Genomic DNA, 23,229 nt, shown 5'->3' with positions numbered 1-23,229 from the left:
TACCATCTTGATACTAGGAATAAATAGACAGTATTTAAAAATGTGTCTTTGTGCTAAACAGTGTACATTGATAAAGACATCACATCACTGTCTTCACTTCCTCAACAGAACTAATCATTATATGCACCTCACCGGGTGACGGGATGTCCGTAGAGCACTGTAAACATATCTGCCCCTTATTCGGTTCAATCAAAAATAAGGTAACCTTACCAAATAAGCAGCAATTATCGGCCTACCCCCATATTGCCTTTTGCCTCAAAATTATGTAATCAATTCATTGCCATACTGTCTCCATATCCTATGAACGACTAGGAGATATACCCTTTAAAGGTGAAATTGTTAACCCACACAGTTCCATCAAACCGTTTTGAACACCATGCAGATAATTATAGCATACACCTTTAAAAGGTGGTAATGTTAACTCGAACTACCAACAAGATCGCGCAGTATATAAAACAATCATTTTAACCATATCAAACCATTTCGCTGAACTTACAGACGCCAGACCACGCAGCTCCGGCACGTCATTATATTTTTCAAAACAGGTAAGAATCACAAAGATACCGCGCCATCTACAAAAATAATTCGCAACGCTGTTACTTGTGTACGGCTTATTTTCATTCTAGATAGCCGGTAATCTGAACCCGCCCAAATCGCACTCAGCTGCGGAACCACGCTGTTTCACTGGGAATATAGATGCCATTACGTGCAGCGTTAATCAGTCACCAGTCTTTAAACATAGGTAAGAACTGTGAAGATATGTAATCACCCGTGACAGTGCTAGCTTTTAAAATAATGACCTGATGCACTGCTCCTTATTGCCGCTACCTTATTTTCAGATAGCTGCTAATTTGAACCCGTCCAGACCGTGTTTTAGCTGCGAAGCACCATTGCCTCGGCTCACTACACATGCCTTTATACAGGTAAACAGCTACGAAGATATCTCAGCATTTACCAAATCCCGCGGCGTCTGTAATAACCGATTGATGCTTTGCCCTTTAATCATGGTTATTCGTTATCCTTGACAGCTGGCTATCCATTTCTGGCTAGTTTTCTTTTCAAACGCAATAACACGGGGCTCCGAATCTTAAAATCACGCTGCTCCGTCTCTGCAAAAAGACACAGATAGCACGTAGATAGACCGCTACGTTGCAACTGCAACAAAGTAACAAGGGGCAGATTTATGGGATGCGCCAGTTAACGTGCGCCACAGTGCGCCACAGCTTCGCCACCCAGGGTGCGCCGCATTTATAATGCGGCGCACCATGGTGCAAAAATGGCACAGATGCGTGACGCATCTGTGCCGGAAATGTGGCGCATTGCTGGAGTTGCGTCGCAAGCGCGACGCAGCTCCAGCAAGGCTCGGGGCTACGCCATCTGCACAATGCTGGGTCAAGACTTACGCCTGCTTCAAGCAGGCGCAGGGTTTTGACGCAGCATTGCCCTGAAAGTGACTGAGTGAAATCTCATAGATTTTACTCAGCCACTTTCAGGAGGCGTTCCTGCGCTGGAACGCCCCCCCTGCGCAGGAACGCCTCCTTATGGCGCAGTGCTTTACAACGTGACGCATCTCCTAGATGCGTCACGTTGTAAATAGGGCGCATTGTTTGCGCCGCAGTTGCGTCAAATAAAGTGACGCAATTGCGCGCAAAGAGGCGCAACGGCCTCATAAATCTGCCCCCAAATATTTAACCAGCACCATCCCTCTGTTTATCACCGTAGTCTGACTATGTTCTAGACCCTTTTTAAATGTAAAACTATTAGGCTTAACTAATATCTCACCTTTACAGCTTCAGCACGATTATATCTTGCGCGTTTATTTTCCACTAGCTATGAAATATTCAGCGAATCTACAGGATAGAAAAAATGATAATGTACATATGAGATAAAAAATTCAGGATGGCACATCTTCATTATTTTGTATCCTAAACACCCATATCCGCCATTCTAATCGGCTAAATGCTAAACTCAGCCACCAATAGACTTAACTATTAACAAACTATGCTCTCAGTAGATATATCAACAGACGCGACATGTATCCCCAGGTAACTTAACCATACTGTTCATACTCTTGACCTTCAAGAGACTCATTACAACCTTATGGAAATCCCTATCTCTCCTAAACAACGCTGTTGTAACTTATCCACCAAGGGAACTATATCAGCACTTTCCAGCTGTACCTCAGGTATTTACTAGGAAATATCATCTACCTATAACTAATGTGAATTCATTCTAAGCTGCTTACATCACGTTTCCACCTTACATATCTCTACTCAGATTTATCATCATCTAGCCTAATATAACTGTGACTTAAATTCAATATATATTCTGATTGTTTAAACAATATTAATAACTGATTAGACATCGTTTGAGTTATGAAACTTTTTATTAAATTAATAACAGCTTTCTGCCCTCCCCTCCCCCCCTTAAATACTATACAATAGGCCAAAACGAACCCCTGATCACTTCAATGTCTGCAAGGCACAGATAAACACCACTATCTCTTCTTCTTTGTCTAATACTTGTATATCATCTTCATCACTCTCCTCTATGTCTCCCTTTTGACATTCCCTTACAATGAAATGTGAACTGTCTGTTTTAATTCAATTACGTCCCACCTAAGATTTTCCTCTGAAATAACTAATGTGACTGAAATAATGTCTTGTTAGTATCTCTCTGCATGCTAAATAAAATGAACTGATGTTAGGCGGTATATCATGAAACTCCATCATCCCACTGGCCCAAATGCTCTAGTAAATTGTCTTAATCAATGTACACTGTTTAGCACAAAGACACATTTTTAAATACTGTCTATTTATTCCTAGTATCAAGATGGTAGTGTCCTGAAGAAGACACCTTCAACGTGTCGAAACGCGTAGACAGGAACCATCTCTCCACTATATTATTTTACTGTATAAACAAACAATGTATATCTGTTAAAAGAACCTTTTTTATCATGTTTTATCAATATGTCAATGACTTATTTCATGACAACTTTTATAAAATCTATTAAACTGTACTTTTGTGCTATCTCAGTGTCTCACCATTTACTTTCTCTCTGCTTGCTAATTGAATTGTGCCAGTGCTTATACTGCTTGACTGGGTACGTTACTTTGCATACATTAAAGCGATCTCACACCTGGCCAGGGGTATGTCTGATTACTCCCCAATCTGTGCAACCCATGTACTGATGGACCTCGGCGGTAGTCATCGGGTGGTGTTAAATCCATGGTACCTTAAAGTTCTTCATAACTGCGAACGTCTTCGTGAAACTTCGGAGACTTACTTTAAGAAAAATAAGGGCTTAAACGCTGTGGGAGACCTACAAAATGGTAGGAAGAGGTCAGGGCATACCCTTGATTGCGGGATATAAGAAATAGAAGAGAGCAAGTCAAGAGAGAATCAAGAGTAAGATCACATCGCTGGAGTCCCAACTTGTAGCGGGATGGAGGAGACCTTAATCACAACTTGAACTAGAGGGAATATGAACATTGTATTAATTAAGTGATTTTGCCAGGACAGTCCTTGCTTGGGTGGACAGTGGGGAGGTGAGATACCGCTGGGTTCTAGAAATCATTAATGATACCGACGAGCACGTGCGATACAGACGGGGGAGACCTCGGCATCTGCGGACTACTATACCCGCATCTATGCCTTGGCTCATACGGCCACTCTTGAGGAATCTTGAGAGCTACCTAGAGGATATCCAAATGCCAAGCCTGTCACAATCAGATAGGGAAACGATGGACAGAGTTCTGATGTAAGCATGGGCGAATTTTGCGAATCTCGCGTTCGCGAATTTTGCGGATTTGCGAACTCGCAATCCGCAAAATCCGCGAATTCCCGCGAATTTGCGGATTTTTTTTTTGTGTTCGCCCGTGTTTCTGCCAGTTCGCGAGGGTTTTTACAATTTCGCAATTTGCGAACTTACCTGTCGGGTCGCAAGTTTTGCGAACTTGTTGTTTCTACGTGTCCAGCCTGTTTGGGACACTCTTCTTCATCACTGCCACTCTCTGTCACCACTGCCACCCTCTGACTACTCATGCCACCCTCTGGCCCACCCATGCCACCCTCTGTTTCATCACCACACCCTCTGGTTGTCCAGTGTACATTATTTTCGGCAAAAGCAAAGCACACCTTCCCTGCCTCAAGTGACCTGAATTAATTTGGGGCTGATTAATGTGTCACAGAATATTTTTTTAGCTGGCACCTGCTTCCTTAGTGCGCCCTGATTAGTGATCTTTTGCACTTGCTAAGTGCTTTCATTGTTGCAAAATTAGTTACAACACCTGCCCTGCCCCAACTGACAATAATGAATTAGGGGCTGATTAATGGATTTTAACTTCCAGCCTGGCTCCTGCTTGTCTCCCTTAGCTGTAATTCAGGACCTTTGTGGCATATGTGTAACTATTCTGAGGTTCATAGCAGGGTCACATAATAGTTGCAACTGGCAACTGAACTCTGGAGGGGCCCCTCAGGAAGCACTACAGGAAATGGCTACTAATGATGAGCCTGAACTTTTGAACCTGGTAAGTAGTTTCAGTTTTGCTAAGATCGTATTTCTGCAATTTAGCACTTATTCGCGGGGCGCGAAGTTGTACTGGGAAGCCGCGAACTCACGCGAACAGTGCGAGCAGTGCGAGCAAAATCCGCTGCTCGCGGATTTGCGGATTTTGCAGGAGATTCGCGAATCTCGCAGATTGCGAATTTCCCGAAAATCCGCAAAATCCGCGAGCGAAATGGATTTTCCGCCCACACCTATTCTGATGGAGGAGGAGGTGGTGGATGCAATCGGCGCTTTTAATTCGTGGCAACTGTAGTGGTAATCCACAAGGATGGTAAACTGCCTCAGGAATGTGCCTCTTACAGGCCCTTTTCATTACTGAACGCGGAAGTTAAAATACTTGCCAAACTTTTGGCCACACATTTGATTCAAGTTATTAGCTCCCCTGTCCATCTAGATCAGTCTGACTTTATGCCGGGTAGCAGCACAGCCCTTAGCCTGTGTTCCTTGCATGGTGTCTTGGGCTGAGCAGAACGGTCTGGGAGGACACACTGGTACAGTCCCTGGATGTGCGTACGGCTTTCAACATGACAGAGTGGCCCTTTATATACGCAATGTTTGAGAATCTCGGATTCGGCCCTTGTTTCCCTTGTCTATATTGCGACGGGGCAGGAGGCAGGGTTGTCCTCTTTCCCCCTTGATCTTTGCCTTGGTGTTGGAGCCATTGGTGGCATGGTTGAGAACCAACACTATGATTAGAGGACTTCAGTTGACAGCTTAGTGGGAAGATAGAAACTCCCTCTACATGGATGATATTCTGTTGTATGTTGCTGACTCCACCGACTCCCTTCAAAGAATTTCCCACTGACTCCCTTGAAGTGTTGTTCTATATATACCGGAGGTACTCAGGCTATACTTTCAATTGGCACAACTCACCAATATATGCGCCCAGGACTAAGATCCAAGTGTTGCTGAATGCTTGTGAAGCCCAGGTGTTGGCTACATCTTTGGGGATTTTTATCACAGGTGACCCTGTGGGTATCTACACCTGTAACCTGCAGCCACACTTATGAAGGCTGAGAGAGGATGTACGACACTGGAGAGCCTTGCTTTTGTCCCTTCTGGGGAGGGCGGCACTCTTCAAGATGATGGCCCTGCCCCTATTCTTGTATGCGGTCCATAACACGCCATATCCAGTCCCACCAACCTATATTCAGAACATTGATAGCCAGGTACACAGTTTTCTCTGGGATGGGGGTGCCCCACGTATTGCCCTGCATAAACTGACTCAGAGTTGGTGACATAAAAAAGTACTATTGGGCGGCACAGTTGACCGTTGTAAACCATTGAGTCCATTTCCCAGAGGGTAAACGGCATATAGGATAAGAAAAACATGGGGCCGGGTGGTCATTTTAGAGCATATAGGATAAGAAAAACTTGGGGCCGGGTGATCATTTTAGAGCCCTTTATGAGGAACCTGGGCCTGCATGTATCCTCAGTCCTACTGCTAACACAGTGACTCCTTTGCATACTGCACTTCACAGCATGGGTTGGGAGACAAAATTACACAGCCACCCCCTTGTGGGATACGATGAAGTTAGGCACCCTGGCTACACACAGAGGGTTTGATAAATGGGATTTGATCGCTGTCAAAGGTTGGCAATTTTTGGAGGCAGGGAGACATGATTTCACTCCCCGAGCAGCAGAGGGAGTACCAGTTGGCCCCAGCTGATACCTTCCAATATCTACAGGTCAGGAATGCCCATCAGGAGGCAATCCCCAGGGGTACGAACCTCCCAGAGTCCTCTCTACTTGAGGATTGGTTGTTTGATGAATTCATGTCGAGGCATGTGATCTCACTCACCTACCGCAAATTGGTTAATAACTCTTCTGACCAGGCCAAGGACGAGTTGGGAGCGAGATCTGGGGATCTGGAGGAGGAGTGGGCGGTAGCAGGCCTCCCCTAAAAAGGTGGCCATATGCTCTAGATTTCGACTGGAGCAGCTGAAAATACTCCCTCACAGCTATTATGCAGGGACTACCCAGGTTAAAATGGGCAAATCTGATCATGCTGGGTGCCCTGGGGGTGTGGTCTGGATGGTTCCTTTCTCCATATGTGTGGAGTTTTCCCGTGCTTCAACATTATTTGGAGAGGGTACTGACCTGCCTCAAAGAAGAGGTGGGAAGTGCTCTGGCACTATCTGCCAAATGGTGCCTTCTCGAAGTGTGGGCTGAAACAGGGCTCGGTCATATGGACCTTCTCTGGGTCACCTTGGGATTGATGATGGCCAAGCGGAATATAGCTTCCATATGGAGATTCGAATTGAGCCAGAGTTTGGGGGACTGGAAGAACAACATGGATTTGTGTATGTTGACAGAGGATGGTATATGTGGAAACGGAGTGCACAGAAAAATCGAATACAATGTGAGGTAAGTGAAATGAGTATAGGGGAGGCATCTGTGAAGCCCTAGATGGTACTAATGATGATGTCTAGTAGTAATGATGTTGTTGCTTTTACAACCGACATGGGTAACCCTGCTGTGTTGATCTATTGTAGCAATGTGGCTGTCCTTCATGGTCTTTATTGATGACTGCTGCTGTGTTTCTTTAATGAGCTACAATGTCTAATGTGACTGCATTTTGCTTTGTTTAACTGCTCAATAAAAAGAACTTAAAAAGAAGATTTTGGCTAATCAGACAGTTCTTAATCAATGTAGGATAAGTGATAAGGGAATTAAAGGTCACAATGTCAATACCAGGGTAGGCTGTAGACATGTAAGGAAGGCAGGAACCTTAGGGGTGGAGGGTAAGTGACGTGTAGTCTAGTGAGGTTTAGTTTTGTAAGACGAAGGCCAAAAGTTATTATTGTGATGTACACCTGTTTTGAAGAAAGCAGCCCTTGTCACAAAATAAAGCGAGTATGTGGTCTGTTTTGCTTCCCTTTTACCCAATAGATATATAATCGCAAATCACCACATCTTTCATGAATGAGAATGTCCATTTCTGTGTGCTTCTGTTTATTCTTTCAGCTTTTGGAAGCAAAAGAAACACAACATACACCCACTTGGAGATCTTTGGAAGCTGCTGTTGTAAAAAACGAAATTGTGCATTTGTTAGGCTTAAAAATGAAGATAAAAGTTCTCTCTTTCTAAATGATGCTTAATAATGTCACAGTCTGAGAAGTGAGGACTTGCCCAAAGGAAACTAGGCATGCCCTAAAACGGTAGAGCCACTTTCTAAACTACTGATGGATGACAGACTGGCTGTGGGTTGCAGAATGCACTGAGGGGATTGCACCCTACCTCCAGAGACTGCATATTTTATTCCTCAGCGCACAAAACATATACTCATATTGAGCATTTGCTTGCAAACCCGGTATTGCACGTGTTAATATCTGATGCATTCATCACACCCTGGTCCCTCTCTGACCATGCTCCCCTGTCCTTGGTGATACGCCTGGACATTAAACAGCCTAGGTGCTCACACTGGCACTTCAGGGACTTCCTGCTCCTACCTCAGACCACGGGGGACTCTCTCCATAAGGTGATCGCTGATTACCTTCTCAACAATGATACAGGGAAAACGTCTCTCGTCTCTCTTTGGGATGCCTTGAAACTCGTTGTTTGGAGGAAACTTATAACAATTGCCATGGTGGATAACCAGCACAGAAAAGAAAAGAGGCAGCGCCTAGAGAGAAAAGTCTCAGAACTCGAGAATATACACAAACAGACGGGGTCCCCAGAGTTTGGTGTGAACTCGAGAAGGCGAGAATGCTCCTCAAACGCTTAGACCTCGATAGAGCAGAGTATGCAATAATAAGTTTAAAACATAAATTCTACTTGGGGAGTAATCGTTGTGGGATTATGTTGGCGCATCGCCTCCGGGTTCAGGTCTATGCCAGCTGGATTAAAATGAACAGAAGCTGGCTCCAATTCCCAAATAGCTTCTGCATTCCAAACTTTCTATGGCTCCTCATACGCCGCCTCTGATGGACCTAGTGTAGATTCCTCAAGCTATTGCCACAATATTAAACTCCCCACTCTCTCAGATTAGGATGCCGAAGAGCTTGAGCAACCTATTTACATAGAAGCGGTGATCTCAGCTAACGCCTTTCTTACTGTCTCTATGCTTGAGGTGGTAATCTCAGGAATCCCACAACCTGGCACAGACCAAGTGTTAATAGAGGAAAAAAAATTCCCGTTTGAGGACTAAAGTTTTCACACACAATCATTCACCAGTCATCACAGGGTTGCATTCCACTACACTTTATACTCAATAAGCAAATATAAAAAAGACAATTGTGTGGTGAATACAAAACTTCATTCATCCCAGTGAATATAAAGTCATATTATTATATCAATATTTGGGCAGACACCTCTAATAGTGATTATTTATACATGTATTACTTCGATTTGGGAGTGAAAAAAACCCTTATCTAGTTGTCCTGAAGAAGGTGAGATTAATTTAATAACATCCACCGAAACGCGTCAGCGCTAAGTTTTACTGGAACCAAACAAGAGAAATCACTGGGGTGAATTACGTTTTGTATTCACCAGGATACTAAATTGATGCTCTAAGTCAGATCAGATCATGCAACAGCACTTTTAACAACTGTGCAATAGGGTCTCCCTGTTAGGACTCGTGGTATTTTGTATTACTTTAATTGTCTTTTTTATACTTGCTTATTGAGTACATATGTTTTTATTGTATATGTGATGGATGAACTGTTTTATCTTCATGTGTCTTATTTGGTGGCATATTGGTTTTCAGTTGGGGGCTCGAATAAGTGTATCTATCCCAGGGTAGTGGAATGCAACCCTGTGATGAATGGTGAATGATTGTGTTTGAAAAATGTAGTCCTCTAAGGTAAAAGATGTTTCCTCTACTGTTGAGTAGTGTCCTGTTCCCTTTGATTGTGTGGGCACCTCTCTAGTGTGATCACAAGACCCAGTGTTATGCAGGTTCTATAGACCTATCTCCCTGCTGAATATAGACACAAAATTGTTTACAAGCATCCTGGCCCATCCCCTCAATCCACTGATGCCCGGCCTAATTGAGCCAGATCAGGCAGGCTTCACTCCCACCTGTCAATGTGGAGACAATACCAATTGTCTCCTCGATCTTTTAGATAAGACACACATATCAAAGAAAGAAGCTCTCCATCTTTCCATTGACACTGAGAAGGCCTTCGACTGGGTCCATTGACCATACTTGTTCAAAACACTACAAAGCTTTGGCCTTGGTGACAAATTTTATAGTTGGGTCCAATGTATTTATAGTGCCCCTCGGACTTCAGTGAGAGTCAAGGGAATTACGTCTCTGCCCTTTTCTATCCAAAGGGGCATGCGCCAGGGATGCCCCCTGTGCCGAATCCTTTTCACCCTGTGCATGGAGCCCTTGGCAAAGCGGCTTAGGGACAACACAGATATTTTTGGGATTCCTTTTAGTGGAGACTGCCACCTTATCAGCCTTTATGCTTATGATGTCTTATTATCCATCAGTGAACCTATAATGTCACTCCCTGCATTTGTGGCGGAGCTCCAAACTTTCGGGTCAATTTCAGTCCAGCATCCTAAATCTCTCGGTGTCTCCAGCACTTCGAGTGGGCGAACAAATAAATTCCCTACCTCAGGATTAAATTAGCCCGCACTCTGCCTAGGACCATTGCTACTGACTTTGTCACCCTCACCTCAAAAATCCATGCGAACCTATCCACATGGAGTCGCTTCCACCTCTCCTGGATTGGGAGAAGAACAGTGGTCAAAATGGCACTTCCACGGATTCTATATTTATTTCATACTCTCCCGTTGACCTCGCCAAGTCACGCTCTACGCTCCCTCCAAATGGAAATCAATAAATTCATATGGGATGGGAAGAAACCTCACCTTCATCAGCACATACTATATCGCCCAACACAAGAGGGAGGGATGGCAGTACCTACGTTACTGCACTACAACCAAGCCAACCAACTGTGATTCCTGGATGTTGTATTGTGTAGTGCCCACTAATCCGAGGGATCTGCACATTTGCGGACAACATAAACTTTGGGTGAAGTGCTTAGACTGATTCCATTCACCCCTGTAGTATATTTTGGCCTAGAGAACAGCTAGCTAACCGTGCCACCATAAGCCCCCTAACCCAAACAGGGGGCGAATGGTTTCTGGCAACCACTGAACATGATAACCCTGACCCCTCAGGGATCGTGGTAACAGATCTAGAACCTTTTCTCTCAGTCATTTGTGCACTCTCGTTCTCTGAGAAATATACAGAGAATACACAATGGGAGGTTTTCATTATATTTATTGGACCAACGTTATTCTCATATATAATAAATGAGCTGCAATAATCAGTAGACAGAAGCATATGAAAGTGATTACAAGCATCAAGATAGTAAATATCAGATATAGTTCCACCATGGTGCTAGGAACAGTGTATATAAGCAGGCATATAAAAGAAGGTGGTAATCAGACGTACCCCTACTATGCAACGCCTAATCTATGTGCATCTAGAGAAGGTGTCCGTGTGAGTATCTAGAGCCAAGAATCCCCCCCCACGAGATGATCCAACCCCATAACCTGGTGGGATGGAATGTAGGACCCCATCTTGGTCACAAACTGGACACCCCTCACGGAGATGTGAGGCAGCTGCTTGGCGAGCCTCAGCATACAGGGACCCCTCAACGTCAGCTGAAGTGTCTCCTCTTTCTGTCACATGTTTACACTTCATAGACTTGTTTTGAGGAACAAATGTATAAAAACTGTTTATATTTGCATGCATTTTAGCATTACATGCTCCAACCAGCTAATTTTGGGCGAGATCTCTGGTCAACTGAAATGACAGTTATCTCTTGATTATTTGCTGTGCTGATTGCTATTTTTTAACTAAAACCGTGTTAGACTTTGGGCTTCTCAATTTGTTTGTGTTTTATTTTACCAGATAGTGCATTGGCCGAGAAATCAACTTCAAAAGCAGTAGACAGGATGGGGCGTGGCTTCGAGGGCGAAGATGGCGGACGCGGCTCTGTAGAGCTCCTGCCGGCCCGATCCTTATCCGCTAATTTATCCTTGCCCTGAACCCTCTTCCCTCGTCTCTACTGGTGCAGGAGTTTGCTGGAGTCCGGCGGACCACGGTGGTGTGGTTGTTGGAGCTTCGGACCTCCGCCGACGCGGCCGTTGGAGACCGTGCCTGCTGGGCCTACTTGCCGCGTGGTGAGCCGGGACCTCGATTTTTGTCCCGCCCGCCGGATGACCCTGGACGCCGGCCGGGCGTCGTACGTCTTGGCCCGCAAGGCTGGAGCGGAGACGCCAGAGCTGTGGGACGGAGGGCCCATTGGCCGCATCCTGCGGAGTGGTGTCCCGACGAATCGGCTGTGCGGACCCGAAGTTCCTCCTGGTCGGCCTACCCTAACGTACTCGAGGGATCTCCTGCACTGACTGAGGCAGACGGACTGGAGGCGCCAATCCGGCGGTTCCGCCCTGGACCCCTGCCTTGTGATATCCGCGCCTTAGTGGAGTGCCTTTCCCGTGGTTCTGGCCTGTGTCCTGACGGGCTGGGGGCGAGCGGGTCCCGAGGGATTGGTGTGCTGCGGACGCCCTGGACCCTGCTCGCTGACCATTCGCACGGAGTGACCCCGTAGCAGGTACATATCACCGGACTACCCCGGCGGCGGCCATGACAAGAGGCAGGGGTGGCCATACTGCCGCCACGACGGGGCCCATCGACAAGTTCACCGGCCCCGGGGGTGGTGCCGGGGCAGCCGGAGGGGGTCAAACTGCTGGCCCGGACAATGCAGCGCTGCTGACAGCCATCACACAATCTCGTGATATGCTGGATGCGAAGATTGGCGCGGTGGGCGCTGATGTGATGCTGCTGCGCCAGGACCTTCGCAACGCGGTCGCTCGCATCACAGAGGCAGAGACCAGGGTCACGACGGTGGAGGGCGATGTCGGCGCCCTGAAAAAGAGAGTCGCCGACCTGGAGCAGACGCAGCGGGGCCTGGCGCTCCGTGTGGAGGATGCTGAAGGACGGGCACGGCGGAACAATCTGCGTTTTGTCGGCTTTCCGGAGGACTGCGAGAAGGGGCCTATGGATGTTTTCCTATCCCGATGGCTGGAGAGCTGGCTACCCCCGGACACCCTGTCACGCTGCTTCGTGGTGGAGCGCGCCCACCGCGCCTTGACACAAAAGCCGCCGGCTGGGGAGCGGCCTCGCCCGATCATTGCTCGGATCCTCAACTACCATGATAGGGACGTTATCCTCCGGGAGGCCCGGCTCAAAGACACCCTGCTGTTTGATAACTGTAAAATTATGATCTTCCCGGACTATACCAAGCTGGTCCAGCAGCAGAGACATTCCTTTCTGGCGGCCAAGGCCAAGCTACGGGGCCTGAAGATCCAATACTCGCTGCTCTACCCGGCCCGCCTCTGCGTGATCTTCAACTCGAAGACCCACTTTTTCGATTCCCCGGAGGCCGTCTTCGCCTGGACTGACAAGACAGTCAGGCTTCGACCACATGTCCAGCCAGGGCTGCACTCCGGTTCCTCACGCAGTTCTTCTCAGGAACAATGGGAAGCGGCATCGCAAGTCTCACTCGAGGCGGAGGTCCTTGTCCCGAGACCCCCTCTTGGGGGACACACAGCCGGAGACGGATCACTCTGGCAGGGGGCCCTGACTACTGTTCATCGACTTTTTGCTCCTTGCTTTTCTTCTGTGGCCGTCCACTGCAGCGACCGCCTGCCAATCGGCGGTACAGACATAACTTGGTGCAGTATTACCTGGCTCTTTGGCTTTTATTTGGGACTCATGTGAACTGATGCTCTTTATCATGCACTGTTTTTGATTGTGCCTTATGCTGGGGGGGGGGGGGCTGGGGCATGTTCTAAGGGGGCTGCCTCCTCCTGTTGGGTCTGGGGGGTGGTTTTGGGAGTGTGCTTGGTTGGTGGTAGTTGGGTTGTTTGGGATCCTTTGGCATGTCTGACTTTCGGCGCTATGTTTTGGGCCTGAAGTACCGTATGCCGCGACAGATACTTCAGTGTTTCTTGAGGTATTGGGGTGGGGAAGGGGGTCTTGGGATGTTGGGTGGCTAGGTGGGGGGGTCTGCTTTCCGGGGGTTGTGGGTTTTGGGGTCCTGTTTTCTGGGGTGCACGTGGTCTTCGTGAATTTTGCAACTGTGGGGTCTGGGGCAAGAGGGAGGGATGGCAGTACCTACGTTACTGCACTACAACCAAGCCAACCAACTGTGATTCCTGGATGTTGTATTGTGTAGTGCCCACTAATCCGAGGGATCTGCACATTTGCGGACAACATAAACTTTGGGTGAAGTGCTTAGACTGATTCCATTCACCCCTGTAGTATATTTTGGCCTAGAGAACAGCTAGCTAACCGTGCCACCATAAGCCCCCTAACCCAAACAGGGGGCGAATGGTTTCTGGCAACCACTGAACATGATAACCCTGACCCCTCAGGGATCGTGGTAACAGATCTAGAACCTTTTCTCTCAGTCATTTGTGCACTCTCGTTCTCTGAGAAATATACAGAGAATACACAATGGGAGGTTTTCATTATATTTATTGGACCAACGTTATTCTCATATATAATAAATGAGCTGCAATAATCAGTAGACAGAAGCATATGAAAGTGATTACAAGCATCAAGATAGTAAATATCAGATATAGTTCCACCATGGTGCTAGGAACAGTGTATATAAGCAGGCATATAAAAGAAGGTGGTAATCAGACGTACCCCTACTATGCAACGCCTAATCTATGTGCATCTAGAGAAGGTGTCCGTGTGAGTATCTAGAGCCAAGAATCCCCCCCACGAGATGATCCAACCCCATAACCTGGTGGGATAGAATGTAGGACCCCATCTTGGTCACAAACTGGACACCCCTCACGGAGATGTGAGGCAGCTGCTTGGCGAGCCTCAGCATACAGGGACCCCTCAACGTCAGCTGAAGTGTCTCCTCTTTCTGTCACATGTTTACACTTCATAGACTTGTTTTGAGGAACAAATGTATAAAAACTGTTTATATTTGCATGCATTTTAGCATTACATGCTCCAACCAGCTAATTTTGGGCGAGATCTCTGGTCAACTGAAATGACAGTTATCTCTTGATTATTTGCTGTGCTGATTGCTATTTTTTAACTAAAACCGTGTTAGACTTTGGGCTTCTCAATTTGTTTGTGTTTTATTTTACCAGATAGTGCATTGGCCGAGAAATCAACTTCAAAAGCAGTAGACAGGATGGGGCGTGGCTTCGAGGGCGAAGATGGCGGGGGCGGCTCTGTAGAGCTCCTGCCGGCCCGATCCTTATCCGCTAATTTATCCTTGCCCTGAACCCTCTTCCCTCGTCTCTACTGGTGCAGGAGTTTGCTGGAGTCCGGCGGACCACGGTGGTGTGGTTGTTGGAGCTTCGGACCTCCGCCGACGCGGCCGTTGGAGACCGTGCCTGCTGGGCCTACTTGCCGCGTGGTGAGCCGGGACCTCGATTTTTGTCCCGCCCGCCGGATGACCCTGGACGCCGGCCGGGCGTCGTACGTCTTGGCCCGCAAGGCTGGAGCGGAGACGCCAGAGCTGTGGGACGGAGGGCCCATTGGCCGCATCCTGCGGAGTGGTGTCCCGACGAATCGGCTGTGCGGACCCGAAGTTCCTCCTGGTCGGCCTACCCTAACGTACTCGAGGGATCTCCTGCACTGACTGAGGCGGACGGACTGGAGGCGCCAATCCGGCGGTTCCGCCCTGGACCCCTGCCTTGTGATATCCGCGCCTTAGTGGAGTGCCTTTCCCGTGGTTCTGGCCTGTGTCCTGACGGGCTGGGGGCGAGCGGGTCCTGAGGGATTGGTGTGCTGCGGACGCCCTGGACCCTGCTCGCTGACCATTCGCACGGAGTGACCCCGTAGCAGGTACATATCACCGGACTACCCCGGCGGCGGCCATGACAAGAGGCAGGGGTGGCCATACTGCCGCCACGACGGGGCCCATCGACAAGTTCACCGGCCCCGGGGGTGGTGCCGGGGCAGCCGGAGGGGGTCAAACTGCTGGCCCGGACAATGCAGCGCTGCTGACAGCCATCACACAATCTCGTGATATGCTGGATGCGAAGATTGGCGCGGTGGGCGCTGATGTGATGCTGCTGCGCCAGGACCTTCGCAACGCGGTCGCTCGCATCACAGAGGCAGAGACCAGGGTCACGACGGTGGAGGGCGATGTCGGCGCCCTGAAGAAGAGAGTCGCCGACCTGGAGCAGACGCAGCGGGGCCTGGCGCTCCGTGTGGAGGATGCTGAAGGACGGGCACGGCGGAACAATCTGCGTTTTGTCGGCTTTCCGGAGGACTGCGAGAAGGGGCCTATGGATGTTTTCCTATCCCGATGGCTGGAGAGCTGGCTACCCCCGGACACCCTGTCACGCTGCTTCGTGGTGGAGCGCGCCCACCGCGCCTTGACACAAAAGCCGCCGGCTGGGGAGCGGCCTCGCCCGATCATTGCTCGGATCCTCAACTACCATGATAGGGACGTTATCCTCCGGGAGGCCCGGCTCAAAGACACCCTGCTGTTTGATAACTGTAAAATTATGATCTTCCCGGACTATACCAAGCTGGTCCAGCAGCAAAGACATTCCTTTCTGGCGGCCAAGGCCAAGCTACGGGGCCTGAAGATCCAATACTCGCTGCTCTACCCGGCCCGCCTCTGCGTGATCTTCAACTCGAAGACCCACTTTTTCGATTCCCCGGAGGCCGTCTTCGCCTGGACTGACAAGACAGTCAGGCTTCGACCACATGTCCAGCCAGGGCTGCACTCCGGTTCCTCACGCAGTTCTTCTCAGGAACAATGGGAAGCGGCATCGCAAGTCTCACTCGAGGCGGAGGTCCTTGTCCCGAGACCCCCTCTTGGGGGACACACAGCCGGAGACGGATCACTCTGGCAGGGGGCCCTGACTACTGTTCACCGACTTTTTGCTCCTTGCTTTTCTTCTGTGGCCGTCCACTGCAGCGACCGCCTGCCAATCGGCGGTACAGACATAACTTGGTGCAGTATTACCTGGCTCTTTGGCTTTTATTTGGGACTCATGTGAACTGATGCTCTTTATCATGCACTGTTTTTGATTGTGCCTTATGCTGGGGGGGGGGGGGGGGCTGGGGCATGTTCTAAGGGGGCTGCCTCCTCCTGTTGGGTCTGGGGGGTGGTTTTGGGAGTGTGCTTGGTTGGTGGTAGTTGGGTTGTTTGGGATCCTTTAGCATGTCTGACTTTCGGCGCTATGTTTTGGGCCTGAAGTACCGTATGCCGCGACAGATACTTCAGTGTTTCTTGAGGTATTGGGGTGGGGGAGGGGGTCTTGGGATGTTGGGTGGCTAGGTGGGGGGGTCTGCTTTCCGGGGGTTGTGGGTTTTGGGGTCCTGTTTTCTGGGGTGCACGTGGTCTTCGTGAATTTTGCAACTGTGGGGTCTGGGGCCTGGGCCGGGAGCCGGGGATTGTGGGGCTGGGTGCATTGTGATAATGGCTGATGTCCCTCACTTAGCGCTTTCTGGTGCTTCCATGCGTGTTCTTAGCTGGAATGTCCGGGGACTTTTGGACAAGATTAAACGGGGGCGGTACTTCGCTGGGCTAAGAGAGACCTGGCGGATGTGCTCCTTCTTCAAGAAACGCACATGCTAGGTACAAAGGCCCTAAGTCTGCAGCGCTTTGGCTTTCATCAAGTGTTCCATGCCGGGTTTACTAGGGGCTCCAGGGGGGTGGCCATTCTTATTCATAGACGGCTGGCGTACACTCACGAGCGTCAATGGCTCGACCACCAGGGACGCTTTGTATTTGTTCAAGGGAAGGTTGGTGCGGAGTCTGTGGTGTTTGGCTGTGTGTATGCCCCCCCCCCCACGCAATGGGCCTTAGCTGAACGATTGTTTGCCTTATGGACTGAACTCCCCCACTCCTTGCCTGTGATTGGTGGTGACTGGAACGATGTAGTGGACGTGGCTTTGGACCGGCAGAGGAGGCCCGGGGTGGCGCTTGTGTCCTCCCCTACTCGGTTGGGGGCTATGATTGATGGTCTGGGTTGGGTGGATGTGTGGAGACACTTGCATGCGGAGCGGCGAGAGTACACCTATGTTTCGGCTGTCCATGGCTCCCTTTCGCGCCTGGATTGTGTGTTTGTTCCGAGGGCCTTCCTTGATAGAGTGAAGGGGGCGGCGATTCGGCCTCGCGGGCTATCTGATCATTCCCCTGTGGCAGTCCAAATTGATTTGTGCAAAGCACGCCAACCTTTCAGATGGCGGATGTCCACGTGGCACCTGCAGTGCCCTGATTATTCCCAGCATCTTCGTGGCGCGATCGCCCACTATTGGCAGGACAACCTTACCGGGGGGATGGACGCGGTGACCGTCTGGGAGGCCATGAAGCCCACCCTGCGGGGAATAGATATTGCTTGGTGTGCATCTGCTCGCCGGACTCGGCTGGAAAGCATTGTTGCTGCTGCAGCGCGGGTAGAAGAACTTGAGGCTCGCCACAGTGAGGCAGCTGATGATGTCGCGCTGCGGCTGCTCCTGCAGGCGCAGCAGTCTTACTCCTCGGTCTTATTAGACGAGGCTCGCCAGGCGTGGTTGGCCACCCGTAGCCGGGTGTACCAGTGGGGCGACAAGTCTTGCACTATGCTCCATAGGCTTTGCCAACAGAATTTGCAGCCTCTTACACTGCCGGGACTTGTTGATGGCGCAGGAGTGGCGATCACGGACCCGGCAACTCTTGCAACGAGCTTTGCGCACTATTATGGGCGTCAATATGCCTCCCGGGAGACTCTCTCCCCTGCCGATATCGCGGATTATCTCGCGTCGGTTCCCCCATCTGCTGTGTCCGATGAGGTGCGCGATGCCCTGGATCTTCCCCAGACGGCTGAGGAGCTGGGTGACGCGCTGGGTCAACTGAATGTGGGCAAGGCGCCGGGGCCGAGCGGATTCCCCAGCAAATTCTATAAGAAATTCCATCTGCAGCTCGGACCGCATTACTTGCGGGCTCTGGAGCAGGCGCGAGAACATGGCCGCCTCCCACCGGATTGGCGCCATGCCGAAATCGTGGTGTTCCAGAAGCCGGGTAGGCCCCCTGATCGCCATGAATCTTATCGCCCCATATCCCTTATTAACTTCGAGGCCAAGCTCCTGGCCAAGGCGCTCGCGAACCGCTTGCTTCCACACATCTCAGCCCTTGTTCACCCAGATCAGGCAGGTTTTATGCCGCGCCGGGCAACGAGGCACAATATTCGGCGGGCGCAGGCTGCGATAGAAGCGATCGGGTCTTCGGAGGATCAGGCGGCACTACTGTTGGCCGATATCGACAGTGCCTTTGATTCGGTCAGCTGGACCTTTCTTTTTACCCTGTTACCGCTGCTGAACCTCGGCCCGGTCTTCATCTCCTATGTCAGGCTGCTTTATACCGAGGTCACTGCCTCGGTGCGTATCTCGGGGGCGGCTTCGGCTCGGTTCCCGGTGACCAGGGGCACGCGTCAAGGGTGTCCGCTCTCTCCTTACCTCTTCGCGCTGGCCATGGAGCCGCTGGCCGCCAGGGTACGCCATGATGTGCTCTATCGTGGCTTCGTGTGGGGTGCGGATCATTCAGACCGCATAGCTCTATATGCGGATGATGTGCTGTTCTTCATGACCGACCTGCAGCGTACGGGCCCTCGTGTCCTAGAACTGATGCAAGGGTTTGGTCGGGCGTCGGGGCTCTTCCTTAACCCGCGCAAGTCGACCCTATGGGTGCTGGGGGGTGGCGCGGTGGACTGTCCTTGGGCTGCATCCCTTCAGGTGGCTGTGGAGGGTGTGAAGTACCTGGGTGTTTTCCTCTCTGCTTCGCCCACAGTGGTGTGGGACCGGAACGTCCAGCCAGTGTGGGATCGGGTCCAGATGGACGTCAAGACATGGACGCGTATGCCTCTTAACATCTACGGCCGGTCGGCCATCTTTAACCACATGGCTGCTGGGCGTTTCCCCCCCCTGTGCTGGAAAATGCCATTTTAGTGGCACCATGACGAGCTCAGCTCGTCATCAGCACACGACACCTTTGGGTGATGACGAGCTGAGCTCGTCATCAGCATCGAAAGGGTTAAGATGGTGGCCTTGCCCCGTCTCCTCTACCAACTACAGAATCATCCCTTTCAGATTGACCCGCAGTGGTTCCGTAGTGTTGACTCTGTGCTTGGCCGGTTTCTGTGGGCTGGGGGTGCCTCCAGGGTGGCGCTACGCACATGCTTCCTCTCTACATACTGCGGTGGCTTGGCGACCGCGGATATTTTGTCTTACTATCAGGCCTCCCATCTCCTTGTGCTTAACAAGTGGTGGTATGGGGACCGTAATGATCCGGCCTATGCCCTGGAGCACTCTCTGATGGGTGGCGCCTCCCTCCACACCTTGCTGTATTCGGCCAGGCGGAGGCGACTGCTTCCACGGGTTACCCAGGTGGTTTTCGCGGTCTGGCGGCGGGCCCTGCACCGTATGGGTTGGTGGGGTAGGCTGACGGCCGAGACTCCGTTATGGCATAATGGCCTGCTACCGGCGTTGGCATCTTTGTCCGGGTTCGACGGCTGGGACGCGATCGGGATCTCATCCCTCGGCCATGTCCTCTCTGGTACTACCCTTAAGTCCTTTCAGGACCTCAGTTCTGAATTTAGCATGCCCAGGTCCCAGTTCTTCCGTTACCTCCAATTTCGCCACGCTCTTACTCCTAGCCTGGTGGGCTTGGAGCAACTCCCTGACTTTAGTCCCATCGAGGCAAAACTTTTTATGGGAGACCTGGGTGACAAGAAGGTCTCTCAGATATACCGTTCTCTGGTCACACACTGCTCCCCTTCACTCTCGACACTGAAGGCCTCATGGGAGAAGGATGTTGGTCCCCTGGATGAAGACGACTGGCGCGAGGCCCTTGAATCTCCCCGTGGTGCTGCTATAGCTATCCGCCTCCGCTTCATCCAGTTCAAATACCTCCACCGAGCTTATTACACTAGAGACCGTCTATGGCGGGCGGGCCTTATTGCAACTCCGGAGTGCCTGAGGTGTGGTTCCGAAAGGGGCACCCTTTTTCATACTGTGTGGTCCTGTGAGAGACTGACTCGATTCTGGGCGGGGGTTTGGGACTGCTTGTCCGAGGTGTTGGGGTGGGACCTGCCTCGTACCCCTAGGTTGGGCCTTCTTCATGTTCTAGAAAACGTTGGGGGCAACATTTACAAACGCCATCTGTTGTTGCTGGGGCTTGTGGTGGCGAAGAGAGATCTGGCGCAGGCCTGGAAGAGCGAACGCGCCCCCCCACTCGGTGCCTGGAAGGCGGGCCTGGACTTCCTCATGGGTCTGGAGCAGCCTGTTTTCGAAGCCCGGGGTGTCCCCGCAAACATTACAAAATTTGGAAACGGTGGGCGGACTACAGGGGCCTGTCCCTCGACCCCCCCTTGGACATTGATGATGCACTGCCGCTGGATGTGGATCCCGCACCCTAGGCTGCTGGCCGGCTCCACCTTTGTATGCCATCTCATGTTGCTGAACTGTGATCACGTGCACCGGGTTATAGTTCGAAATATCTCATTCTATAACACCTGGTTCAATGCTGTGTCAATGCTGTGTCTTTTCATATCTGTCGTTGACAGTCTCCTCCTGACTGTGGAGGGCTGTACTGAAACTTGCTTGAACTCATAATAAAAATGGTTTTGAAAAAAAAAAAAAGCAGTAGACAGGAGAGACAAGACAAGACTCCACATGACCATTCCAGGCGACAGAGGCAAGAGAGATGTTTCGCCAGGGGGACGGGTGTGGAGCATACCCAGCAATTGACTTGGTAAATTGGCTAAAATCGTGAGTATGAGTGAACCAAAAACTAGTTTAAGTCTAACTGCTCGTACCATATATGTGCTTACTTTGCATGTTCTGCATTGTTTTATGTTTGTCAATGTATCGCTAAAAAAGGATGTGCACAAATATCCTTTGGGTATGAGATGAAAGGAAAATATAAGTTGGTTGGGCAGGTAGGATTCGGAGTGGTCCAGTGAATAAAAAATGTGGATGAGTGTGAATCCTTGGTTTAAAGCAAGCAGACTCTAGAAACAGTTTGGTAGCAGGGAAGATCGGGAGGAGTTCCAGGACCCTAAGCAAGACCCTTTAGGGATGAAGGTGTGAGAGAAAGAAACATCTGATACAACTGCCTGGCCCCTTCACAAGCCCCCTGGTTGTTGACTGAAGGTTCACCGGTCACAAGGGGATCTTTGGTTGTGAGTGCACCATACATTTCCTAGTCCATCCCCCCGCAAGATCAGTTTGAAGAAATATATCTGAGGCAACTTTAGCCCGTTTTCCATCTCCTTGCCTACCTCCCTCCATGGGATGAGCTGCAAGCACAAGGTTGGCAGACCCCTTCCTTGCTACCAAGATGCGAGTTAGCAATAAGTAGCAGAGATGAGGGCCGAATAATCTAAATCTATTGAGCACCCATCGAAAGGGATTCTTGCATGTACATGCACCAACAATACGGTAAAGACATGTGAAGGTATTTACAAGAGTGAGTGGGACTTGCTAATGAGGACGCAAAAAAGTCCTTTCTACAATCCTACAATGGCATGGGGTGGCACACAGGCATAAGCATGAACCCAAGTCCAGGGTAAGGGAAAAACACAGGAGAAACTAGAATACTAAGTGATTCCAGTTGGAAGCATCCCACCTACGCTGCTCATCCAGAGAGCTTATCCGTCTTGAGGCGTCTGTAGCTTTGGATTTGTTTTTACTGTTTGCTGTGGTAGGGTTTACAGAGGACTAGCAGGCTCTCCATTTCTAATGCATGGATTTTGTTGATCTATGGATCGCCAATACTGTCTGCCTGCTTAATACCAGTGAAGGTCCAAACCTGGGGGCAGGCATTTTGTTATCTTGAATGTGGTTGGCTAGAGTCTTGTCCTTTTGTGCGAGCGTCTCACATCACTTGCACCCATGTATCTCAGGCATATTTATTCTAGACTCTTCCTGTCCTCTGGTGGCCACTCAGTTCTGAGGTATTATAAAACCAAATTTTTTACAAAGGAGGGAGGGAGAGGGAAAGTGGATTCGGTCTCCCCTGGCAATTTACATAAACAAAATAGAATCCACTCTAGTGGTGGTACTGGTCCCTACAATGGTAGGGAGCACACAGTGTTGTGTAAAATACCCCTCACACACCAACAGGCCCCTTGGTGTCATGCTTCATCATTGGGGTCTTCGCACCCCTCTATGGGATGCGGCGTGCTACGACTCACGACTACGTAGGAGCACTTAAAGTGTACTATGTGTTGGTGTGTGTGAGGGGTTAAGTGTGAGTGGTGAGGTGGTGAAAAGTGATAGTTAAAAAATTCCTGGCTCGTAGGGTAAAAATAAACTTTATTAAGCCCTCGGCTGGTATCGTTAAAAGGGTGCAGGATGAGGTTGTTACTGTGTTTTAAGGTACATCAACCTCAGAAAGTGCGTCAACATGTTTCGGAGTGTAAAAACTCCTTCTTCAGGGCGAGGGAGTGCACAAACCTCCTCACCTTACTCACATGTAGTGTAGATGTCAAAGTGATTTTTACAAAAATACTATCTACAAAAAATGAGGTGTAATGTTCCTAATTGTGTTTATAATACAATAGTCTGTTGCGCCCAGTTGGCGATACTAGAACAAGACCTGTAAAGATAAAAAGCATGATAAATCATATCATCACATCATCACATCACATTGGGACGTAGATTCTCA

Source organism: Lissotriton vulgaris, chromosome 6 (assembly GCF_964263255.1).
Source record: "Lissotriton vulgaris chromosome 6, aLisVul1.2, whole genome shotgun sequence".
Taxonomy (NCBI): Eukaryota; Metazoa; Chordata; class Amphibia; order Caudata; family Salamandridae; genus Lissotriton; species Lissotriton vulgaris.
The sequence above is the reverse complement of the archived record's forward strand: the minus strand, read 5'-3'. Positions refer to the sequence as shown.